Source organism: Pyrus communis, chromosome 6 (genome assembly GCF_041283825.1).
Source record: "Pyrus communis isolate YQ-2024b chromosome 6, ASM4128382v1, whole genome shotgun sequence".
In the NCBI taxonomy this organism is placed as follows: Eukaryota; Viridiplantae; Streptophyta; class Magnoliopsida; order Rosales; family Rosaceae; genus Pyrus; species Pyrus communis.
The window spans coordinates 20,743,481-20,754,225 of NC_142570.1; the positions used below are offsets into that span (position 1 = coordinate 20,743,481).

At 36.9% G+C, this 10,745-nt stretch overlaps 1 pseudogene across 2 annotated transcripts; it reads right to left on the reverse strand.

Moving 5' to 3' along the window:
* Window positions 1-1,685: 1,685 nt before the first annotated feature.
* Window positions 1,686-4,660, reverse strand: LOC137711578 (protein SENSITIVITY TO RED LIGHT REDUCED 1 pseudogene; annotated as a pseudogene). 2 transcript variants are annotated; one of them, XR_015963681.1, is made up of 2 exons: window positions 4,371-4,660; window positions 1,686-3,432 (listed from the first exon to the last, which is right to left on the reverse strand). The product of XR_015963681.1 is annotated as a protein SENSITIVITY TO RED LIGHT REDUCED 1 pseudogene, transcript variant X2 (transcript). The 2 variants fall into 2 exon arrangements; XR_015963680.1 differs by having other exon boundaries at window positions 1,686-3,457; window positions 4,371-4,658.
* Between the last annotated feature and the right edge of the window lie 6,085 nt (window positions 4,661-10,745).

The window sequence follows — 10,745 nt, forward strand, 5'->3', positions numbered from 1 at the left end:
AAACTAAATAATAATAAAATAACTTAGAAAATAAAGTCATAATTAAGTTAGGAGAATTTGCCAAGTACTTGTCCAGCCATATTTTAGCCTCAAATCTCCTCCAAATCTGGCCCAAGATTGCTTGTTTTAAAGATCAGGACGTTATGAACACATTTCCAGTGGGCCACAAACCCATCCAAGGTCATCTTGGGTTCCAAAAACGTAATTCAAGCCCAAAACGTCACTATTCTAGCACTGCACACTGCTCCTTTATTCTATTGCCAGAAAATAACCACTTGGTGGGAAAATATGATATTTTGATATGATCAAGCTAAATGACTCACAAACGTCCTCCAACTGGAATTACTCCAAATTTCATCTATTTGGTCCTGTTTTGCTCCAGAGGAAGTCGAAAGTCCTATATAAAAAAAATACAAATCAAAGTATCAAAATTCTTCCAAAATATTAACCAAAATACACTAAGAATAGGGTTAAATATATAATATAAAATCTACTCATAAACAATCATTCTCCTTTTTCTTTGAAACAAAAATATAGATACTCATGCTATTTAATTTATATTTTGTATTATTTCCTTGAAATGTGATCGTTGTTATTATTCATAGTGTATTCGACGTACTGTTTTTCAATCTTTCATCGTTAATGGAGTTCATCGTTTGTTTCTCCAGAAAATAAATTGAGATATGCATGCTATTCAATAATAAGGACGGGTCACTATTTCTAGACTGTAAAAATAAACTATTTCTGGATTTTAAGTAACACTGTTTCTGGAATCTAAGTTGCTGTTTCGGGAATCTAAGTCACTGTTTCTGGAATCTAAGTCGCTGTTTCTGGATCCAAATGAAATAGACACCTTGTTTTTTAAATGTAAGCTAGAAAAGAAATAGTGAAATTCACTATATTTGGATTCAAAGCAAAATAAACACTCTGTTTCTTGAATATAATCAACCGATGCATGAAACAAAAGAAACAGTCAAAGGTTAAAACATAGATTGTTTCTGGAACTAAGTCACTGTTTCGTTTCTGGAATCTAAGTCACTGTTTCTGAATTTTGGTTCTTTTCTTTCCAGATACAGTGTTTGTTTGTGCACAGACAAAACAACCATTGTATCTGATTTTTTTTCCAAAAACAGTTTTATGTTTTGTTTTTTTTCTTTCTTTTTCCAGATACTTTTTCGCTGGTTTCTGCCATTAAACTTCTTTGAACTTGTTTCGGCGACATTGTTCTGATGAATGCTTCATTTTTCAACTTATTATGACGGTTTCGTGTTGGGTTGAGGTTGGTGAAGAGTCAAGACAATATCAAATCATTTAGGAGTATTTACATAAGTGTAGATTTGTAATAGGTTAGGCTTGTAAATTTGACCCGTGGACAATCGTTTTGAATGATTTTTTATTAAACTTTGAGCCATTTTGGTTAAATAACATTTTGGGATGGTTTTTTATTAAATATTTGTTGGTCCAAGTCCTTTTCATTAAAGCTCCCTTTAAAATATTCTAAATAACTATCAATGTTTTAAAAGTTGGACATTTGTTAGCTTACCAGTATTAAGTGATTACCTAAACAAGTTTTGAAGCGGGATTTAGTACTCTATAGGTGACGTGTTAGTGAAAACTACCTTTAATATTTGTTCACACTATCATTTAACATTAACAATATCAACAATTAACAGTAGTACTATAGCTGGTGACCTAACAATTGTAATATTTAAAGAAAATAAAAGAAATAATATTCAAAGAAAAACCTTATTAAACTGTCTAATACTTAAGATAGCAAAAGTCAGGTGCTCAACACCATGACTAAAGTGTTATAGTCAGTGAGCTCGTTGATCAATTTTGGGATCCACAGGTACCAACAGTGTTTTAGTTTAGTTGGACCTCCCTCACCATAACAATAAGCGTGCAGGATTTTCCATTGAAGCCTTGTGTCTCCCCAGTTACTATCTTCGAGAGAAATTACTGTTTGAACCCAAATTAACATTCAACTTCTTTTCGCCTCAATAAAACATTTATCTTCGTTATCATCGACATTCTCAAGCAAACATCTTCTCAGCATAACAAACGAAGAAATTCAAATACCTCAAGTTAATGAAGGACTATACCCATCATATCCAGGTTGCTTGATATGGCCTAAACGAAACTCTGAGGGGAGAACCCTTTCGAGAACAAACAATTTGAGATAATCAACAGTAAAGGCCAATGTTTAGAAATTCAAATACCTCAAGTTAATGAAGGACTATACCCATCATATCCAGGTTGCTTGATATGGCCTAAACGAAACTCTGAGGGGAGAACCCTTTCGAGAACAAACAATTTGAGATAACCAACAGTAAAGGCCAATGTTTATATGGATCATATTTGGCATGTTCATGATTCCCTTACATATCACAGAACATCGCTGAACTACATGTCAGTTGCGAGGTCAGGGCTGACAATATGCCAACTTGAATCTTGGAAACAACCAAAATAATCAATCCAAAACTGCCTTAATTTGTTTCTTCCATCATCAATAAAATTTCTCGATACCAATCAAATAATCATAATCTGCTCAACTGCAGCTCTGTCTCAAGGACAGGGCTGAAAAAATGCCAACTTGAATCATGAAAAGCACCTAAATAATCATCGGAAACTGTCTTAATTTTAAACTCATCTGTGAATTTTCGAGCAGCCAAGATACGGCTTGTGGAATCGACAATGGCTGAGTTCTTAAACTCTGACAGGTGATGCTCATACGTATCAAAGCTATTCCCAAACAATACAATGCAATCCAACAGCTGCACTTCCCAATTCGCCTGCAGAAGATTATCATACAACTCTGCCTCACAATGTGGCATGAAGAACATCATCGGCTTTTGAGCCCGACGCCGGCCTTGCTCGTTTATAGACAGCACAGAGCAGCCAAGAGCTTCCAAAACACGAGTTTCGGTGGCAGAAAGAACAGGATCAAACACCTCTATATCTCCAATCCAACTGACATTTCTCTTCAGCAAGATCGCAAGGCTCAACTGCAATCGAGGTGACTCGTAGGTCTCAAGGCTGCCAATTCCATATATCACCACGTTCATCTTTGATTCAGAGCTCAAAACCCTATGGAAGCAATTCGTCAGTTCCGGAGTTCCAATTTGATCCAGTAAATTGAGAAAGAACTGAGACATCTCCAATTTCTTCATACAGATCTGCATCTTCTGCATCAGTTTTGATTCTCGGACAAAATTGATTTCGAAATCAGTTGGAGCCCAAGGCTCCTGCTGCTGTTGCTGTAGCTTTTGCGCTAGGGTTGGCATTCTGGGCGTGTTTCTTCTTTTGACTCCACGACGAGATGAAACGACTGTCCACTCCCCGTTTAAAGTATGGTCCTCAGCAGTCAGAGGTTTTGCAGAAGCTGCCATTGCAATCCAAGAAACCTTCAGTTCTCACACTTCTTTGATGAGTCTGTATTGTATTCAGGAAGGTAATACTGTCACAATTTGCACAAAAGACTACATTAGTTCAACTGTTCAAGTGGTGGTGATGGCAAATTGTCGTAGAAGGAGGGCATAATTAGTAAAACCACCCTATCAAATACACTTTTAAGAAAACGAAAAACGAAATAAAACCCATCAAGAGTCAAAATTGGAGGAAACAAAGAAACCCACTCTATTATCTCTAACTAATTTTTAGAGCGCGGAATTTCTTTTTTCCCTTCTCTAATGAAAGAGGACTATTTAATCTATTTTATGAACACAATAATAATTTTTGGCAGGTGTTTGTGGTTAGGATTATAGAAATTTGTTCACGTCCCAAACAGTTGTATTTACTATCTCTCAGCTCCCATCTCATCTTCCCCAACCCACCCGAAATTACAGAAAGAAAAAAGAATGTTAAATTCTCCACCAGGGCAATACAATATTTAGATGAAGGTTTATATTACACCTATAATCAAATTCGTCTCCTTAATAATCATATTTTTCAGTATTATTACAATCCTATTAATTTCCCTTGAATTTGAATGAAGACCTTGATCTTAGGCAGCATTATGCATAGGGCAACTTCTAGAGGGCAATGGCCATCCGAGGAGGAGAAATTAGCAAACCCAATTTTGAAAAGAGTCAAGAATCTTAACCAATTAATTAATAAACCCAAGTTTAAACTGACATGAGAACTCCAAAATATACAGTTCAAACCTAATGTTTGCTCTTTTATACACATGTAATGAATTCGACATATGCCCAGTGCCTTAGATCGTTCCAAACTTATATTAATTTTTCAAATTACTTTTTATCATCGACAGAAGTCATTCGTTATTGAGAATAAATTGCACATCAACATTCAATAAAGATGCAGTATCGAAACCGAAGGGTATTGCAAGAGAAAATGAACCGTGAGAGTACCGTAGGGTGTATTGCAAGACAATACGAACAGTGAGAGAGGATTCGCACCAACCCACGACGAGACAAAGGGGAAGAGAGGGGGTGGACGTCGCCGTCGCCGTCGCGGTGGTCGTTCGTGTTCGTCGCTTGTGGTAGTGGAGGTGGTTGGTTAGCGGGGCGTGGGTGATCCAAGTCCGATGGGAGAGAAGATGAGGACTTTAGGTTTTGAAGAATTGGGTTCGTGGTTAATTATTGACCTGAATTTTATATGGATTTTACATGAAAAACCCAAATGACCAACCTTTTGTTTTTTGGAGAAAAGGATATACGAAGACCATCCAACAAATTTGGGCGCCAACTTCTCCCCGCACAAATTGCGCGACGACTCTATGTGACGCTGGGGTGCGGTATATATTACAGAGTTTTAACAAAACATTACTGTTACGGTTCATTTTTAACGAAAAATCAAATGTTTACCTTTACTTGGTACTATTTATTTTACCTTTATTTTTCATTTTTCATTAAAATTAAAGGTTTTTTTTTTTACTTTTCGTTAGTTTTCTTATTTATTATTATCTTCTAGTGTTACCTTTCTTTACTTAAAGTTGTAAATAGGAGATTTTATATTTGAATCTTATAAATAGCGATAACTAATTTATTTTTCTGCCCCTTAATTTAAGTATATCATTGTTCCAAGATGTTAATGCTCAAAATTGTAAGGTTAATAAACTTAATTAAATGACTGTAGATAAGCTCAAGAGATAGACTGAAATTAAATGGACTTGAAGATGTAAGTAGTTTACTTTTGAAAATTGGGCTGCATCTATTGTGTATATTGATTTCAAGGTTAAATAATGCTCGGCTAATAGATTTACTTTATCTTTTCTGATTCATTTGACCCTCATAATGGAGGTATCTACCCCTTTATATAACCCACACCCTCTTAAGGCATCTCAAACTGGCATTTAATGTGCCAACCACTTGTACAAGCTTACCGACAACCTTTCACCTATCCGCCCAGGCCGTCGTCAAGGAAGTGACTTTCTAGCAGTCGAATGGCACTTCTTTTAAGGCCCAGGTGGTTGACGAGCACTGCCCTGACTGCGTTTATGTCCCATCCTAGGTCTCTGTTATTATTCGCATGTTGCTGAATGGCCTGAGTAGCACTTAAGTAGTTCTATCCTTAGAGACTTGTGCCATAAAGTTGTCAGCACACCTACATGTTTTGCGCGGTTGGGTAGTTATCCTTTTGTCTTGGTCAGCCTGAACACTCGAGAGTCGACCCTATTCAAACTCTTTGACCTTGGGCTTCTTGCCCTTTTCTTGGGCTTATATTGTTCGGTATGCCTAAATGGGCCCATTGTTAACACAAGAAAACTAGAAATTATTTTGAGGTCTCACTATAGACTAATTCATGAATTTCCTCATATAAGTTTTAGGCATCACGTAAGTCTCATTTCCTTATTTATATAGTGTCGGGCCAATGACAGGACAACGCACTAATCAAGTTTTTTAAATATGATGCATGTAGCCACTTAGTACTACGGTCTAGTGTTATTTCTCTTACTTGTAAGTGAGAGGTCTTATGTTCGATTTATGGCAAGCCTATTGTAAGGCTTAGTTCATTCCCCTACCATCTTAGTGTAGATACTATCGTTTGTTCAAAAAAAAAAAAAATATATATATATATATATATTATGCATGTCAACAAGTGGCTTAGATTAAAAGGTTATTTCCATTATTTCAAAGGAGCTTCAATGAAAAGCTCTTAGGCTATCTCCAATGAAGATGGTTAAAAGGCTATACGCTACAAAAATGACCCATTTGGTAAAAAACCTTTCTCCAATGGAGGGTTGGGCCAAAAATGTGTGAAACCCACCAGGCCAAATGTTGGCCAAAAAGCTAACGTGTTGGCTACTTCAAACCCGATTATTGGGGCCTATCTGCCATCCTCCAATTGCTGACATCAGCATGCAAAGGCTAGCTGACGTCATTTAGCCATTGAATTTTTTTTTCTCAGACGAAATTTGAAAAAATAAAAATAAAAATAAAAATTCTAATTTTATTTTATTTTTATAAACACTTATGCCATTTCTACACTATTTCTCACATCTTTTTCACCTTTACGTACTATCCTACCTCACTTTATTCCAAGTTTTCACATTCTATTCACCTCAAACACTCTTTTCATACACACCCCAAAAACTCTTTTCAAATGGCCAATTTTCAACCAAAGGTAAGAAATATTATTAAGATTACATAAAGATAAAAAATTTTTTGGAGAGTTACTTATTTAGTGACACGTGACATTCGAAATCCTATCTGTCACATTCCCGCCCAGGCCTCGACCACATCCCGGGCTCGACTCCACCATAGCACGATATTGTCCGCTTTGAGCCCCGACCACGCCCTCACGGTTTGGGCCCCCACCACATCCCTGGCTCAACTCCACCATAGCACGATATTGTCCGTTTTGGGCCCCGACCATGCCTTCATGGTTTTGTTTCTAGGAACTCACACGAGAACTTCCCAGTGGGTCACCCATCATAGGAGTGCTCTCGCGTGTTACTCGCTTAACTTCGAAGTTCCCATGGAACCCGAAGCTAGTAAGCTCCCAAAAAGCCTCATGCTAGGTAGAGATGGGAATATACATATAAGGCATAGAGGATTCACTCCCCTGGGAGATGTGGGATGTTTCAATCCACCCCCTTTAAGGGACCGACGTCCTCGTCGGCACACACGAGGCTAGGTTAGGCTCTGATACCAAAATGTCACATCCTGGCCCAAGCCCCCACCACAACCCGGGCTCGACTCCTCCATAGCACAATATTGTCCGCTTTGGGCCCTGACCACACCTTCACGTTTTTGTGTCTGGGAACTCACACAAGAACTTCCCAGTGGGTCACCCATCATAGGAGTGCTCTCATGCGCTACTCGCTTAACTTCGGAGTTCCCATGGAACCCGAAGCCAAGGAGCTCCCAAAATGCCTCGTACTAGGTAGAGATGAGAATATATATAGAAGGCATAGAGAATCCATTCTCCTGGGCAATGTGGGATGTTACACTATCCGAAAAATTATTGAGATTATATAAAGATAAGAAATCTAAAGGCTAATTTATTTAACGACAAGTAGCACTCAAGCTATGTCCAAATAACCTTATTGTAATATGATATTTTAATTCAATTAATCAATAAAGTTAAAGGACAAACTTAAAAATAATAAATTTTAGAGGCCATGTTTTAGCCATTTTAGTAGGAGATGGTATATAAATATAGCCTGACACTATTCATTTTAAAATAATTTCATAAAGAGCTATAATTATGGACGGAGTTATGTGTAGCCATTTCGATAGGAAATGGTTAAGATTGAAATACTAAGGACAAAAAAGGTGGTGGCATTTTCGTAAATAAGTTAAATTTTAGTGGCAATATCGTAAATAAGTTGAAGTTAAGAAGAAGTGGCGATATTATTTTTGTAAATAAGTTGAAGTTTAAAGCTTGTGTATAAACAATCGACCTAATCGTGTATAAACAATCGGAGCCACCAAGTTTTAACTTATTTACAAAAATGCCATTGCTAATATTTTCCTTTTTTGTTTATTTTAATGTTCATTAAATGTTTTTAGTTGAAAATAAAAATAAAAAATTCAGACCCTTTCATTAGTTTTTCCCATTTCAAACATCTGATATCAGGTATTTTATTGATTTTTTCTTGATCTTATTCCTAAACTATAACTTTAATATTGGTTGTTTTAGTCCTCAAATTATACAATGTGATTGCACTTGTGGTCCTTTTTGCTAATTCCATCAATTTCTTGTTAAGTTGAGGGTAAAGTAGGAATTTCGTTAAATGAGAACTATCAATAGTGTTTAGAGACCATAACTAAACTTGTGGTATAGTTCAAGACCAATGCTACAATTTAGCCAAAATAATAATTGGAGCAAGGTATTAAGTCTTTCCCTTGTTGATGCATTTTGCTTCGCTTTATAGAAGAGAGAGACTGTTTCCTAGTAAGTGCAAGCAACGAAAATGATAGTCCCTCGCGCGTTCATGCGAACTACTAAAAAATGGTGAGATTATTATATAAAGAATAAAGTCTCCCTTGTAGCATCAAACTTACTCCAAATTGATTGTCAAAAAAATTGGGTCATGTTTTCACAAATGTTCATGGAGTTCTTCCAAAATACACATAATGCACTCAAAAATGACATTGACAATATCATGCAAATTCAACATAAAACTATTATTGGTAAATAATTAGGCATTCATAATATCATTTTTGGAAAGACCCTGTTAATGCTAACGAACTCATTATGAGAATTCAACAAAAACTAGTTGGCTAAAAAGCTAATACTTTCTCTAGAGATGGTAGACTTACTCTTATTAAGTCTAGTATAGCTAGAATGCCTAGTCATACTATGACTTTTTTAAATGTCACCCCAAAGTTGTTGAAGCAATCAATAGAAAGAATAGAAAGTTTCTCTAAAATAAGAAGTTAAATTTCTCTCCAATGTCAAGGAAGGATGTTTGTCTTCCTAAGTCTTTAGAAGGGCTAGTGTAACGACCCAAAAATTATTCAGAAGCTAAACCCAGTAGTAGGCTAAAACAAAGCCATAGTTAATCATAACTCTTTTAACCACAGTAAATTTCCTTATTTGGCACTTACTCATAAAATTTATTTTGGTTATTTTATGGCTGTATCTAACCTCCTTGTTAGACTGCCTACGTACCCTCAAGTGAGATCAAGCCATTCATAGTTCACCGTCATAATTAAACTGTTTACTATAATATTCAAATGTTGGACATTAATGAAACTAAGTTCGAACTATGGAATTTCATCGAATGATGTCAAATATAGAATCAGATTATCGAATGTAGTTTAAAAAGGCCAAGTCGGCCCACTGGCCATGCACCGCCACACGCGGTGGTTTTCCACGAACAAAAAACAAGATTTTTGACCAACTCTAAAAATTACCAAATTTCACAGGATTGTAGAACACACCACAAGGAAGAGTTTTCATACATAGGCTGAAGTCCAATTCGGCCAGGAAATGGCCTGAAAACGCCACGATTCGTTAGAGACCCTAAAATGAGTGTTCTTCGATTTTTCGAATCCACAGCTCCGCCACCCCCAAACTTGTCTAGGCTTTGTTTCTGGTCTTAAGAGGAGTTGACTAAGGGTAGTGGTCGACTGCACTACCTTCAAAAATGGTGGATAGTCGCCGAATCCCCCATAGTGCCGTCTGTGAGATCCTCACAAAATAGAGACAAAGAACTCTCGGACTTGGGGTGGAATTTGAAGAAGGAAGGTCGTGGAGTTGTGTGCAGGTGGTGACTGGTGAATTTCGTCGAAAAAATTAACGGAAATTGTAGAAATTCGCTACTCAGAACTGGGTCACAAACTAGGTTGTAACTAGGTCAAGGGGATCTGATGCTTCCTTTCTATCTCCCTTGTCTCCTTTTTCCTCCCTTCTTTTTGGCTAGTTTCCCCATTCTTTCTCTCATTTTCTTTCCTTTTCCCGTCACAGCCACATACATGACTTCATCACAATGGTCTTTGCTCTAGCAAAGTTGGAGCCTTCTAGAATTAAAGGGTCAAAATGACCAAAATGCCATTGTCTTTGTTCATTTATATCTCCTTCGTTATAATCCGTTTAGTGAACGGTTTCGCCTACGCACTCGTAGGATTGACCTTTGTCACGCCCCGGACCCAGAATCGCTGAAAGAATTGATTCTGCACCCAGTGCGCGAATAAAACTAAAATAAATAAAAAGAAATTGAAACGAGTTTGACAAATAGTTCTTTGAAAATGATGCGGAAGGATAAATAGGCTGGTAGGTCGGGAATGAATCGAAAATCGACTTATTGAATATGCGAGTCAAATATGCTTGGTTCGAAAATCACCATTCGACTTGACGTACATCTCACGAATCCTTTCTCTAAATTGATCTGCACCCTCATAGACTTGGATTCGACTTCGCGATCACTAAGGTGAAAATTTGACTGTCATCAGACTTAACTCAAGTTATGAAAATACAGTGAAAAAGTTAGAAGGCTGCAAAGTTCCCTTTCTTTCCTTTCTTTCTTTTTTTCCCCCTTCTTTTACTTTGGTCTCTAGACTAGGGAAAAAAGGGTGCTTTCCTATTCTTTCTATTCTCTTTTTTTTTTATGGTCCAATCAAAATTCTACAGGTGTGACCACATGTCAACCACAAACAAGATTAAAACCTTTAGTTGGCTAACTATCAATTTGCCACGCGGCTAGCTCAACCCTTTGTGCAGCAACATGTCACCCATTTATTTGTCCTCTAAACTCTGAAAATTATTCCAAAAGATACTATTACTTCCGGATTAACTGATCTTAATCAAAATAAACTTTTTTTTTTCTTTTTCTG